Source organism: Dermacentor silvarum, chromosome 9, assembly GCF_013339745.2.
Source record: "Dermacentor silvarum isolate Dsil-2018 chromosome 9, BIME_Dsil_1.4, whole genome shotgun sequence".
NCBI lineage: Eukaryota > Metazoa > Arthropoda > Arachnida > Ixodida > Ixodidae > Dermacentor > Dermacentor silvarum.
Window position 1 is genome coordinate 48,913,615 of NC_051162.1, and position 16,048 is coordinate 48,929,662.

The window sequence follows — 16,048 nt, forward strand, 5'->3', positions numbered from 1 at the left end:
TAAAAACATGAGCTTACCGCCAGGACGTTCGGACCCTGTTATTGTCCAAGCCACAGCGCGCGAGAAAAAAAGGGTAATGGCTAGTTTGAATGCGGAAAAATGGCACTAATTTCCACGTTAGTGCGCTCTACGTTGCGTGGCCGTAGGCCCCTAGGAATATGAACAGATGCCTGAATACATTCACCACGCCATGAACACCGTGCTACGTTCGCTTCAATGTACTATCGACCAAAAAAACCTTACTGACAAAGGGATCTGACAAAAAGCTTAATATCTCCGCAGCCTCAAAATGCAGCCTCGTATTCCCATTTCCAGCCTCTACTGGCATATGTGAACAACATTGTGATGTACGGTTTTACTGGCTACCTTTAAAGGCTGCTCGGATATGCAGCGTTTTCTAAGATCCCGTGGTCCGTAAGATCTTTTGCTCGATAGTACACTCAAAGAAAGTGTTGGGTTGAGGTGGGAATCCACACGCACACAGAAATACTTTTTTGAAAATCAGAGGCCAGGATTGAAATAACCTTGTTTTCCCGAAGAAGGATGTCTTACTTTACCCAGATATTTAAAGTGAAAGAATTTTTTTTATTTTCTGGTAGGTCATTTTTTCATAGAATGTGTTAAAAGTGATAGTCAGGCCAGCAATGATAAAAACTAATCAATTGCTTAACTGAGTTAAGCTTTGGTATTTATGTAGCTAAGTGTGGGACCTATACAATGAAGAAGAATAAATGTAATGTGATAAATATTAACAAAGTGATGTTTGAAAAGCTCAGCAAAGTGCAGGAAGCTTGCCCCATTGTACACAATTTATTTGTAACATGATCCGTAAATGAAAACAAAAAACAAATATTGCATCAGATTCTTTTGCTTTAATTCGTCTGCACCAAATGAACTTTCGCACAGGAAGTACTGTGCGAAAGTTCATTTTGAAACGTTCATTAAGAAAAAGGTTATCAATGTTGGCGTAAGATGAAGTGCAGCAAAATGTTCTTTCATGAAAATCATTAAGAAATGTTTCAGACCCTGTGAAAGATGTCGAATCAACACTTACAGAACAAAGAGGCCCGGTGGCCGTTTTTCGAGATTTTAAAGAATAACAAATGCCCAATTAAGTAGAAAATGCCTATTACTGTTACCGACAACGTGAAATGAAAGAAAAAAAGGTGCTCGCTCTCCCGTAATCGAGAGTAGATGTAAGCATAAAATGGTCACCGGCAAGGCATATTGGTGCCGTGACGCAGGCCTGAAAGATAACTGAGCCGACATGACCCTGTTTTGAACTGAACCTCGTTGCAAGTCTCGTCTGGAAAAACACCTATCTGCGGCGCGCCGGACGCTCCCGGCCTGGTCACGCAGCATGGCGCCATCTTTTGAAGGAGGCGGCGCTGTGCAGGGGGCTGGGGGCCAGAGCTAGACCACATTTTCTGAAGTTCTGACTGGTTGCCCGGATGATTTCGTTATGCCCTTACAACGATGCTCATATATCGTCGTTTCGTTCTCGCATCATTCTAGTCTTCAGTACTCGGATAACGACACTGGATTTTGGCTCAGTGTATGTCAAAGGTCGCCGAGAACGGGAGCTAAAATAATTTCATGCTTAAAGTAATTTGAATAATATTTATATAAAAGAAATAGTACTGATTTGCGGAACCAATGCAATGTCGTTTCGTTTTCACAAAACGAGAGTATGGGTTCGACAACTCACTGTAACTATCAAACTAATGAGAAGAAGAAGACAATTCTTTTTTTTCAACATGTTTCTGAGTGGTTGGGCACACAACAAATGTAAAAATACAGTTAGGGAAGAAAATTTACTTTTCAACGTGGCTTCCCACCTTAAATAGATTGAGATCTTGCACTTCTGTAATAGCCATTTCATCATTCGTAACGTGAAGAAAGCTATTGTAAGCAAGAAAATCACACAATTTCACAATGAAAGTGGCACCTTCTGTTGAGAATCCTGTAATTTTCGATGTGATGCCAGCACTCACTGATTCCGCAGCATACAGGTGATAAAGTCAAATGGTCCGTTTTGATGCGAGTTGGTGAAAATTAGGAATAGCAGTGCGACATTCGCCGGTAACTCTCTTCGCAATAAAAATATAAAAACTTGCAGAAAACTACACTGTAAAAAATTGCTTCAGTTTACGGTGAAAGTTGAAGGTAGAAAGTTGCCGGACACTTTCCGTAAATGAAAAACGTAGTTTCTGTAAAACGGACAGTCTGTAAAAACTTTTTCCGTCGAATGAAAAACGGAGAGTTCCGTCAAATGGAAAACGGAGAGTTCTGTTGAATGGAAAACGGTGATTTCCGTCGAATGGAAAATGGTGATTTCCGTAGTTGTGATCACAGAATGGTCTGTATTTTCCAAATACAAAACGGTGAGCTCCGTAGAAAGGAAATTCTGTAAATTGAGCCCCGTACTTTCCTAATTAAAAACGGACAGACCGTGGCGAGGAAAGGTATGCACATAACACACAAAAAGAACAAAAAAGGAAGACAGAAGCACCTTTTTTTGTTCTTCTTGTGTCAATGTTTTCTATGCTTGCGTTCCTGGCACCATGAATCCGTAAGAACTTGTACAGCTTTATCTTGCTTCGTATCAACAGCTGAAAATTTGTTTTGTAAATGATGATGCGGGTGTATATGTCCAGACAATGAGCAAATTGTTTGTTTCATTGAAATAAGTTATACCAAGTTGTACATAACAACATGGCTAACTCACATAAGATATAGCTTGAAATGGGGCAGAAATCAATGCACATAAGCGGACATACACCACGCTGAACATGCTGTGTGTGCACGTTTCCTCCTTGTGTAACTGTCTTTTACACCGCGTCATTTTTGTGTCAGTGTTGCCATGTTGCATTTGAGTTCTGTACATGACGTGTACAAAGCATACATACAAATTCGTGCCCAAAAAGCAGCAAGCCACCTGAATCTGAACGAAACTGCATGTTTATTGTGCTTTACTGAAAAAAAGAACTTGCAAGATAAGACACTAGAAAGGGCCTGACTAGAAAAAGGATTGGTTGAGAATCGGAATGACTGGTTGCTTGCACATGCCTCCTGCTTTGCCTGAAAAGGGAAAAAAACACCAATCCATTAAGGCTCTTTATTAGTAAAATCTCGTTACAAGAGACACTGTTACAAGAGACACTCGGTTATGAGAGACATTTGAAAATGGTTTGGTTGGTTTTCTATGTTCGCCATGTTAACAACATTGCATACAAGAGACATGGTTACAAGAGACACTCGGATACTAAGGACAGCTTTTTTATGTCCCTAGAGCAAATTCTTCACTATTTATAAGAGACACAACCCAGACACGCTCACCTAATGCGGCTAACGTCGTACTAACCGGTATGTGCTGCAATTTTCATTCCCTTGGCTCGATTTTGTTCCATTCTGCAGCCGGTTGTCTTTCCTCGCATGGTTGAGACTACCAATTTCACAGAAGTTTCTGCGATTATGCTTCTATAATCGCTGTCGCGCTCCCACATCGACTCTGCGACAGAGTACCATTGAGTTGGATTACCATCACAGCGTCTGCGGTGCTGGTCGCTTTGTATGCCGGTAGTCAAACTCCGGAGCCATTGCCATGTTTCCATGAGACAGCTCTGTTCGCATCAAAAATGTGTTTAAACACACTTTAGTGCTGATGTATAATAAAGTGGTCTAGCCCGGCTCCTCAGTATTTTTAGAATTTTTGGTTACAAGAGACCTTGGTTACAAGCGACATGTTTCCCGGGTCTCTTGAGTGTCTCTTGTAACAAGGTTTACTGTACCACCATCATCACCGTTTTTAGCCAGATACATCAACAATCAATGATTTCCAAGTCAGAAATATAATTACCAGTGCTCTGGTCAAAACAAATGGTTCATAAAAAATGTCATACTCTGCCTTGTTGGTATATGTTCCTAGCCTTATAACATGAAAAGCTTCAGATGAAACCTCTCCAAGTCATTTGATGGCTCACTTGGAACAGGCAAAGCTCTCACGTGCACATTGACATTCAGAGATTACATTTTCTGCATGTAGGTAGAGCTACCACGACCACATACTGCGGACCACGGCTTTCAACCTTCACTGCCCTAACAGAAAACCTTGCAGATTCCACTGTTTTCTAAAAACAATGAAGCACTCTTGAAACGAGCTCAAACCACTCATGTTGTACAATTCCGATGCAAAACAACCAAGCCAGAGGTACTGTCCAGATGACAAGCTTATAAATTAGTAACAATAAGAAAGCATGCCTTGCACCACAACATGCACGCCTTTTAGACTCTTTCAGATTTGGGTTGCTTTTGTCATGAAAATAGCAATGTGCAATATACTTTTTACTTGAAAGTTATGGTCGTCAGTGCGTCAACATACTATCTCCTTAAAAAGTTATAATTATGTGCTGTGTTCACCCGAAAATTTGCCGTTTTGTCAGTCTGTGCTTTTCTAAGCAACCTGTAGCACTTTCGCAACGTAAAGGAACCTGCAACAAGTACACATGGACCCCATATGTGGCAGCTACAGGCAGTACACCGTTTATTCTGTCCATTCCTTGACTTGCAACCCCACAACCAAACAAATTATGCAACATGTCCTTCCAGACAGCATTACTTCCGTGACGTGCTAAATTTAGGAATTTTTTAAGAATCCCGCCTCTCCTAAAGAAATTTTAAAGTAAAGCTGAAACTAAAGCAATGCCCAAACATGAGCACTTCTCGTGGATTTTGAAAGTCAACGAGGGCAGAGCTATTTGCCCCAAATGTCTGGGCCTTTAATGGCAACAGGATGGCCAAATTCCGTGCTGTTAATAGATGCAGAGAAAAACACACTGAACTTAAAATATGTGCAACGTTGTGTTTTCAAAGGTTTACTTCTTCATATCGTAGCAGGGATACTCCGTGGTAATTAGTTGGAATTCATGCTATTTGCCTGCAGTCTGTGCCAAAATATTCTTAGAGCCATAGCCACAACACTTTTTCTTTTGCATTAATCAAAATACGGATTCGACAAAATTCAGAAAAAATGTTTCCAATTGAACAGGTGCTTCTATACTGTATTTTCAAAGACAATTCTTTTTCTTGCGAAACTAACAATGAGGGTAGCTATGGGGGCTTGTTTGTATGGCATCTTTTATTTTCTTGTAGCGCAAGGCTGAACAACAGGTACAACAGAAAGGCACATTTGGCATGCACACAGTGTTAACTTCCAACAACAGATTTATTTCCAGTTCTCGTCACTATATATACCCTCAAAACGTCATACAACATAATATGCGTAAAGGCTCGGTAAACATGAACTAAAGAAAACCTGGAACCACACGCATGCAGTTTTTTTAGCCACAGAGATTGAGACATGTACACGTTTAATATGAACAAAGATGTACAAGCTCTTTCTAGGATAATGAAATTGAAGGCTTACTGATGCATGCGTCACCAAATGTTGATATGTTTCTAGTGTCTATAGTTAAGCGCATTTTCTTGCACCTGCTTCTGTTCATGATAACTGCTTTTTTGAATCTAGGTTTGCACTTGCATCTTTGGCAATGAAGAACAAGAAAACCGTCAGCAGCCAGGGTATTTAATTTGTTATTGTGTTCTCATAGCCTGTTATTTATACATCTACCAGTTTGACCAATGTAGGACCCTCCACACCCAAGCGGAATGCGGTATACAACACACGCGATATAATCAATGAATTTGCTTTTATGTTCCTTCTCGCATGCAGTAGTATGAGCCTTGACTTCCTACAAAGGCTCATAAATTTATTAGGCATCGAAAAAACAACATTGATGTCACTCCTTCCAGCAATCTTTAGTCTGTGGGAGAAACTATGTATGTAGGGGATGGCAGCAATCTTTTTCTTTATGTCGGTACTTGTACGATATACCTGCTCGGAACCTTCTTGCTGTGCCTTTTTAAGCAGTCCTGCTGCGACTGACACGAGCACGTGGCTCGGGTAACCAAAGCCGCTTAAACGTGAGACTCGCCATTCGAAGCTATCGTGCATTAGGTGCAGGATAGCCATGTGGCGGGAAGATTAGATTCCTTGACATTAATTTTATGCTCACCGATAACAAAACGTGCTGGTGTTAAGAACCTAGGGCAAGTAAGCCCCTTTTACCATTTCATTCCACGCATACAAAACTTGCGAAGAGGGGAATCACGAAAGTGTGGTTCAGTGAAGCGCTGTAGAAGCCATGCTAGTACCTAATGCAGAATAGCTTCGGACGGCAAGTCTCACATTTAAGCGGCGCTGGTTACCCGAGGCAAGTGGAAATAGGTTCCGAGCAAGTGGATGGTACAAACACCGACATAAAGAAAAGAAAGGTTGCTGTCATCCCCTTCATACATAGTTTCTCCCACGCAATAAAGATTACTGGAAGGTGTGACATCAACATTGTTTTTTCAGCTCCTAATAAATTGGGGAGCCAGTGTAAGAAGACAAGGCCAGAAAGAATTGCGGATACTGCATGCGAAAAGGAACATAAAAACAAATTCATTGATTGCATCACGTGTGTTGTATACGACATTCCTTTGAGTGTAGACGGTCCTACATTGGTCAAACTGGTAGATGTATAAATGACAGGCTACGAGAACACAATAACAAAGTAAATACCTGGCTGCTGACGGTATTCTTGCCCTCCATTGCCAAAGATGCAAGTGCAAACCTAGATTTAAAGAAACAGTTATCACGAGTAGAAGCCGGTGAAAGATGATGCGATCGTTGTTTGCGTTAAACGTGTATATGTCTGTCAATCTGTGTGCCTAAAAAACTGCATGCGTGTGGTTCCTGTTTTTTTTAGTTCATGTTTACCGATTTTTTACACGTTTTGTATGATGTTTTGAGGGTATATATAATGACGAGAACTGGAAACGAATCTGTTGTTTAACGTTAACGCTGGGTGTCCGTCGAATTTGCCTTTCTGTTGTCCCTGTCATTCAGCTTGGACTACAACAAAAAAGAAGATACCATTGATTTCATTGTCATCAGGCGCGGGCACCAAATAAAGTTTGTTCACCAAAATTAAGTGGTCACCAGGCATGTCTAGTTGAATTTATCTGAACATGCTCTACTGTCAGTGGTGAAGATGTTGCCAGTCTAAGGGCCTGCAAGAAGGCACTAGTTATGTTTTCTAGGGCACGAAGGCAACAGAGTGTGTTGCCTAAGGCAAGTAGTCACAGGAGTCCTGGATCAGTAGAAGAAAATTTAGAGAATAATAATTGGTCGGAACACTTATGTCACGCACTTCTGAGTCACGAAGCGCTTGTCTTTGTCTCCCTTTCTTGTGCCCGTGTATTTTTATTGCGCTAAGTTACTCGTTCATTTATGAACTATGATGATGAACTTCTTTTGGAAAACTTCAAATGTGTACCTGACCTTTGACTCACTTTTGCACGTAAGCAAAAATTATGAACTTGTCGCTGTGACCAATCATCTCTATCTGCTGTACACTTGTGAGATGGGGTTAACAGTATTTGAAGATTTGTGCATTAAGGCAGGAGAGCAGCACTTGCTGGATGACTCATCATTTAATTTGCAGAAAATGCAGCAGTGTGCAACAATTGTATCACTAATGACCTTGAAAATCTTGTTAGTTATTAATTTGTAAACACCTGGTGTCAAACAGCCTGCTGTCTAAAGGTCTGAACACATTATACACAATTATAGCACGTACTAGTACACGAAAGAAAACCTATAATAGAACCTACCAAATACAGTATCAGTGTAGTGGCAGGTCAAATGGTTCCTCAATGCTTGTGTCCTTCCTGGGAGAAGCAAAGAAATGTTAAGCTTACACTGACAGCACCAAACCACAGAAACGTAACTGCCACAGAACATCAGGAGTTGTAACTAGATACAGTCAACCTGTTTAACTATCTCATGTACATTCAATGACAGAATGTACCTTCATGGAGCCTTTAATCTATGACATTCATGCTGTAATACAAACATGCTAGCAGACAGAATCAAAATTGCATGTATGAAAATTCTCAGGAAAACTATATTTCCTACCTACCACAGTCCACTCTTTGTGAAGTACAAGTGACTGTGCAAGCTACAATCAGAAGGTGGAAAATTCGGGATCCTTTCTAGTAAACAACTAACCATATCTCTACCTGTACTCAGCAATACGAAGGTGAATCGCAAGTACTATACCGATAAAGAACAGTTCAAAACTGCTGCCAAGTGAGTGCAATAAATAAATGATTACGAATTTATCTTCATGTAAGACTAGGCGTGATAATTTTCTTTACATTACACGAAAGACTGGTTAGAAAAATATTGCATTCAGTCAATATTGTGATTTGCAAAGCAGTAGTAAGAAGTTGAGGTGGGAGTCCCTCAGGTGGTATGTTGCGATGTTTCGAGAAATTGTTTCAAGGAGCGTCTTTCCTTAACCCTTTCACGTGCCAATTAGTTGTGTTGATTGAAAACTTAGCCTCCCCGCATTTCTTACATCTTCAGATTCATAAAATTCTTACAGATGCACAATAGATTAGGAGTTCTCAGTTCTTTAGTGAGTTTGTCAGGTTTATAAAATGTGCACTCCATGAAAAAACTCAGTGCAAGTACATGAAATTTGCAAACATCAACTATTTCATGTCTACCAGGCTTGAACAGCACCTATCCAGCCACTCAAAAATTATGACTGGTGCAACACACTGTGAAAAACGATGAAAGAAGTGACATACACCAAGCAAAGTACCGAACCATCTACCTTCATACTTCCTTTACTAAAGCAATTTGCCTGTGTAATTCAATCTTGCAGCACTATTTCAATCCGAAGAGTTTCAAGATGTACGGGACACATTTTAAATATCCTTACTTTAATCAATGCTATTGCTATTAATGCACTATCTTGGTGTATTGAATTGCGTGCATAGCGTCTGAAAGGATTAATCATATTCGAGTAATCTTTACTGAAACTCAAGGCATAATACTCATATTTGTTTACAGTTTTGTGATGAGACAACACGATAGACGCGGGAGTTAAAAAACATCTTTATAAAATGCTGTAGAAAGCAAATTTCTACAACCTCTCGCAATACCGAGCTATTTCCTATGAGTGTTCTAACATTTCCTTGTAATATGATGCAGTGTTTTCACAGACATAGCTTGAATCGTTGTATCTCAAGTTTTGGAAGCAACTTAAGAATTGCTATAACAAGCAGATTTGAAGCCCTACCCAGACTGCACAGCCACTTACTTTCTTTAACACCATCACGTGTAATGAATTATGTCATCCATATGGCACAGTTTCCGATTATATTCTCAAGCATGAATCTCATAACTGCAAGTTATGCAAGAGTGTACCTATGGGATTACTTGGGGACAGCACGAAAAGACAGGAGAAGGCTAGACAACACGAACGCAGGCAAAGAATTTTGTTTACAGACAAACATCTATATATACTAGGCCTGTGTGTCTTGCGTAGTTGCAGCTGCAGGATAGCGGGATAGTGTAAACAACCGCACAGTTGATGAACTGCTGTTCTGCCTTTTGCTACACTTTGCGTCAAGGCTCCGTCCGAGTCACCTTTTCGCACAATGTACCCCGATTGCTCGACGTGAAAAATAAAAGGAAAGTTCCAGCTTTCCCAACAGTCTATTTGAGACTATGACTGACTTTGTGAATATGATATAACAGGGGCCACCACGCTGCAAGCAAATGTTAGACATGAGTTCAGAAGCTCTCCTCCACTTGGTGATGCCTCGATTTCTTGAGGACACCTTTTGGTGTTCCTGTGATGAGCTTCACAGCCAAAGTGTGTGCCGACGCGGAAGGCAGAATAGCCTCCTCCAAACATTGGGCATAGCTCCAGCACACATAACACTAACCAAAGAAAACCCTGCGGTCCAGAAATGGAAGATCACTGTCTAATGGAAGTTTTTCTCCGTACGTGAACTCATCTAGCACTGCAGAGAAGACAGAAAAAAATCACTCTACCCCTTTAGTAGCCTTACTTCACCTAATATAGAGGAGAAAGTCAGCCAATGAAGCAAAATACCTTTACTACACTGGTGCCCACAGTAGCTAGTGTTTACGGTTACCTGACAGTGTTTTTGTCTGTGAGAAGTTGCCAAGCAAGGCTACTCAAGGAGTCCAGCCATTTTTTTAATGTCTCCTCCACAGTGCCAGATGTGCTCATGGAAGTAAAACTGCTGGAAAGCAAGCTCCAATATCTAGCGTGAAGGTTTTCTGTGGTGAGCATCGTGCTGGATCTATGATCCACACTCAAATGTGTCTTGGCCTTTCCTATTATCGCACTTGTGTTGTATTACTTGTATTATCGCAGCGTGTTGTTGCTACAGGAACACAAGGGAGCACTCTTGGCACCACCATGAAGTGGAGGGGAGCTTCCAGACCCAAGTACGGTTGCTTTTAACAGTGTGTTCGCACTGCCTTTCGCCATGAGTTGCCAAGAAGCATTTAACGGAGCTGAACATAGGTGAAGTCTCCAGTCGGAGTACTTCAAGAAAGCCAAGGCCTACCACTGCTATGCAATATGTACACCAAAGGAAGCTGTCAATTCAAGCAAATTGCTGGGGAGAGTTGGAGCTACCTTTTTTATTTTTAGGGCCAAACAAACTGTGCAGGTACGAAAATGTCAACCGGACCCGGCCAAGACGTGAAGTTTGCATAAAGAAGTATGTGCTGGAGATCATAGGAAGTGCAGTTGGTGCTGTTTATAACATCCTACTGCCCTGCAGCAGCAATTAGGTAGGACAAACAGGACGATGACTCATGGACTATCTTAGGAAATAAGCACAGACCCTCGACAAAAGATGGGGAAGCAACATAGCTATTGATGCTGCTTTGCGCAGTTGTACATCAAGTTTTGAGCAATGAAGAATCCTCATGGCACATGTTCCAAAAATAGAAAACTCGCAGAATAGCCCCCACATATGCTCGTGTGTAATTACTTAATCTTCGAGAAAATTGAGGTATTCAGATGAAGAGCGAGAGCGTTCTGAACTGGGCTGGTTGGTACATGTTTAGGAAGGAATGTGCCACAGACAGGATAAAGGGAATATGTTGCTGTGCCCATTGACTTCACTTCATTCTGGCAGTAGTGCTGTTCATTCCCTTCAAAATATTCATATATTGTTACCCTGCAGCAGCAATTAGGTAGGACAAACAGGACGATGACTCATGGACTATCTTAGGAAATAAGCACAGACCCTCGACAAAAGATGGGGAAGCAACATAGCTATTGATGCTGCTTTGCGCAGTTGTACATCAAGTTATGAGCAATGAAGAATCGTCATGGCACATGTTCCAAAAATAGAAAACTCGCAGAATAGCCCCCACATATGCTCGTGTGTAATTACTTAATCTTCGAGAAAATTGAGGTATTCAGATGAAGAGCGAGAGCGTTCTGAACTGGGCTGGTTGGTACATGTTTAGGAAGGAAGGGCCACAGACAGGATAAAGGGAATATGTTGCTGTGCCCATTGACTTCACTTCATTCTGGCAGTAGTGCTGTTCATTCCCTTCAAAATATTCATATATTGTTCCGGGGAGAAAATATATGTATTTACAATATATACAGAGGGTTGTAGCTCTGTGGCCAGGGTGACACCATCTACTGAGCTCCGAGACACTTCAGCCTCTTCTTCCCCAACCAACGTCATTTTGTCCACAGCGGTACAAACTCGTACGTGACATGAACCCCCCGGCGGCTGAAGCATCGTCTCGATGCTTCTTAGGGTGTCGAATCAGCGTGCGAGTTATAGGGCTTTAGTCGCGAAACGTGCACGATATCAGTTCCTGGGGTGGTAGAAGACTTTGAATGCACAGGTGAGATCTCATATGTGAGGCTGGTGACTTGGCGAAGAACTCGGTATGGCCCGACGTATCGTGGCAGCAGTTTTGCGCAAAGGCCGACGCGACGGGAGGGTACCCAAAGCAGAACAAGGGACCCAGGGCTGAAATGAGCGTCCCGACGATGACTGTCGTAACGGTGCTTCTGGATAGTCTGAGATGCCAGAAGACGGTCACGGGCAATACGACGTGCTGCGGCCGCGCGAACAATGGCGTCGTGAGCATAGAACGTGGTAGTGGTGGCGTCAGAAGGGAGCAGTGAGTAAAGAGGCAGGAGAGGGTGACGGCCATATAGTAGATAGAACGGGGAATAACCCGTAATATCGTGACGCGACGAATTGTATGCAAACGTCACGAAAGGTAACGTGCAGTCCCAATCCCGGTGATCATCACTCACGTACATGGAAAGCATGTCCGTAAGTGTTCGGTTGAGACGCTCGGTAAGTCCGTTTGTCTGTGGGTGGTAAGCCGTCGTGAACTTGTGGGACGTTGAGCAAGAACGAAGAAGGTCGTCGACAACCTTAGAAAGAAAACAGGGGCCTCTATCGGTGAGTAGCTGACGTGGGGCACCATGATGTAGGATGACTTCATGGAGGAGAAAATCAGCCACATCAGTTGCGCAGCTTGTAGGGAGGGCCCGCGTTATGGCATAACGCGTGGTATAGTCCGTCGCAACAGCCACCCACTTGTTGCCCGAGGATGAGGTAGGAAATGGGCCAAGGAGGTCCAGGCCGACGCGGAAAAATGGCTCACTGGGGATATCTATAGGCTGAAGGTGGCCAGCGGGAGACAATGGAGGCTTCTTGCGGCGTTGGCAAAGTTCGCAGGCAGCGACGTAGCTTCGAACATAGCGATATAGCCCAGGCCAGAAAAATCGTCTGCGCGCACGGTCATATGTACGGGAGACACCCAAATGACCAGCGGTAGGCGCATCGTGTAACTGCGAGAGAATTGTCGAGCGCAGATGCTGGGGAACGACGAGGAGCAGTTCAGCACCACGAGGATTCATATTGCGTCGATATAAGGTCCCGTCCTGGAGAACAAACATACGGAGAGAAGCGTCCTGTTGCTCCGAGGTAATGCGTTCGATGATGGATCGCGAATATGGGTCACGACGCTGCTCGTCGGCGATGCGTGAGAAGTCGGAGATCGACAAAACGCACGTATCTGTATCGGTTTCGGTGCCATCCGGTGGGTCGACAGGGTAGCGGGAGAGGCAGTCGGCGTCCTTATGTAACCGCCCAGATTTGTAGGACACGGAAAACGTGTACTCTTGAAGGCGTAAAGCCCAGCGGCCAAGACGTAAGGACCATATCGAAGTGGAGGAGAAGGCGACATGAGGACTGTAGGTCGCAGCATCAGGTTGCAGGCGAGCAAATTCAGCAGAACGAAGTCGGGACTTGTGGTCTTCGGTCGGGTCGGCAAAGTAATGGGGCAGTTCAAGGCGAAGGGTGCCGGTTGCACAGTCGATAAGTGCTGAATCAGCAGTCAGGACGTCGATTCCAAGAATCACTTCGTGGGGACACTCGGCCAGTACAGTGAACAGGACTAACACAGGACGACCGGCAATGGTAACACGGGCGGCGCACATTGCCATCACGGCTGTTGTACTGCCATTAGCCACTCGGACGGCAGGCGACTCGGCAGGTGTCAGGACTTTATGGAGACGGCTACGAAGATCTGATCGCATAACCGACACCTGAGCGCCAGTATCGATGAGGGCTTGAACGGGTACATCATCAACAAAAATTTCAACAAGGTTCGGTCGAGCAGCAGGGGTCAGCAGAGGTTTTGCAGTCCGAGTCGTCAACGCAGCCTCACCTCCGGGGGCTGCATTGCTTAGTTTCCCGAGAAGCGGCCCGCGTAGGACGGGGACGAGGGGCGTCGAGGTGTAGGCGAGCGGGACTGACGGCGTTGCGGCGAGGGCGAGCGGCTAGTGGTGTTTCCCCGAGAGGGAAGGCCGGCGTGGTATGGTTCAGAAAGGGGCGACTGAGACCGAGAGTCTCGGTCGAAGCGACGATCAGCGTATGGTCGAGGCGAGGAGTACCAGCGGCTACTACGGCAGTGGCGGGAGATGTGACCGACCCGGGAGCAAGCAAAGCAAATCGGCCTGTCATCCGGTGTTCGCCACTCAGATGGGTTCCGATATCGACTCGGGAACGACTGGCGAGGTGCAGCAGAGGCAATGACAGGAGTGGTAGGGGTGGGACGTGGGCGGACGGCAGACTGGATGTCCATGTTGGCAATTTCTTGGCGGACAACAGCTTGAATGAGCGAGATGGTCATGTTGTCGTGCGTATGGGGACAGTGAGAACTTGGAGCCATAGCCTCAAGTTCGCGGCGGATGACCTGTGTCAAGCTTGGCGTGGCAGGCGGATGTGATGCCGGAGGGTCGTTGCAGGAGGAAGTGGCAGCCGTATTGGGAAGTCGGTCGAAGCGTTGTACGATGCGTTTGCTCTTCGCTTGCTCAAAATTCCGGCATTCCTTTATGATGGATTCAACCGTTGAGCAGTTCCTGCAAAGCAGGAGGTTGAACGCATCGTCTGCGATGCCCTTCAAGATGTGTCCAACCCTATCGGCCTCTAGCATGTCCGCGTCCGCTTTACGGCAGAGAGCCAGAACGTCTTGAATATACGCGACGTATGATTCGGTTGGTGTCTGGACACGAGACGCTAGCTCTTGCTTGGCCTCCATTTGACGTCCCACAGGCCTTCCGAAAAGATCGCGTAGCTTTTCCTTGCAGGAGTCCCAGCTTGTAATTTCGGTTTCATGCGTCTCGAACCATACCTTCGCGGTTCCTCCCAAGTAAAAGATCAGGTTGGCCAGCAAATGTGTGGCATTCCACTTGTTGTGCTTACCGACGCGCTCATACGACGTCAGCCAGTCTTCGACGTCGACCTTGCCAGTGCCAGTGAAGATTCCCGGGTGACGTAGCTGGGTTAGTACCACTTCCGCCGGTGTCTGAGCGGCGGAGGCAGCGTCAGCGTCGGAGGCAGCGTCAGTAGCCATAACAGCGGAACCGATGTGACGCCCGCTGCGAAGATCCAGGGCCGGCTTGTGGCGAGATTACCCAGCACCTCCACCAAAATGTTACGGGGAGAAAATATATGTATTTACAATATATACAGAGGGTTGTAGCTCTGTGGCCAGGGTGACACCATCTACCGAGCTCCGAGACACTTCAGCCTCTTCTTCCCCAACCAACGTCATTTTGTCCACAGCGGTACAAACTCGTACGTGACAATATTTTGGTCACCTGACCACGTGACACACCTGCATGCTCACGCTACATTTTACCTTGTTATGATACCTTCCAATGTCAAAGGCAAATCTGTCGGGGCATCTTCACCAATTATAGTAAGCTTAACAGTGGCTAACAGTGAGCTTAACTGTGGATACACTTAGTTACCATGGATCATATGCATGACAGTGTTAGAGGTCAGTATGCAGGTGTTTTTGCATACTCATAGAGGCAAACTGGACAAAGAATTAACTTATTGGTGCGTGTCCGAAAAAATCCCGAATTCCGGTGCTATTAGTGTTTTTTGAACACCACTCATGTGCAACCTAGACAAGTCTGAAACACTACCACTTTCAAGTCGACGTCCTCATGCTGAACCAATTGGTTGCCCCAGGAAAAACAAAACATCATTTATCTTTTGGATGCATCTGCAGCAATTATTATACTGGTATAGGCATTGTCATTCCAACAACATTTGCAGTCAATGTCCATTAGGACTGCATATACATGACTGATATACGATAGAATGGCCCAGCTTACCAGAACAAATAGCACAATGCAAGACTGCTTTGCCACTGGTGTTGCAAGCAGGCCCCCATGGCTGAGAAACTGAATGCAAGGCGGCACACAGACATCCCTCACTGGTGCAACAGCTGCAAATGAAATACTGATATCAGTTACTTTCTGACCGGTCATCCAAAGCAAAGTACATTTTTATACACAATTACAATATTACATATAAGCTCGTCACTGAGTTACTGTTATTGCTGTGAGGTAGCTCACATTATTTTATAAAGTGCTAATGGCCTCGTTTAACTTATTTGCAAAAAAACTTTATGAAGCACCTTCTATTCGAAAAATGAGCTGACAAAATATTTTGCCCTGCATAGCTTACAACACATGCACGCATTTTAGAATTATTGCAGTATTGTTATGCAGAATTATTAAGCGGCAATCCTCCCTCCCAAAATACG

General features: G+C 44.2%; 1 long non-coding RNA gene across 1 annotated transcript; it reads right to left on the minus strand.

The window, feature by feature from the left end:
- Nucleotides 1–2,966: 2,966 nt before the first annotated feature.
- LOC125940454 (uncharacterized) lies at nucleotides 2,967–15,724 on the minus strand. Its single transcript, XR_007463674.1, has 3 exons — nucleotides 15,615–15,724; nucleotides 7,717–7,773; nucleotides 2,967–3,081 (listed from the first exon to the last, which is right to left on the minus strand). It is a non-coding gene; the product is annotated as an uncharacterized LOC125940454 (long non-coding RNA).
- Nucleotides 15,725–16,048: the final 324 nt, after the last annotated feature.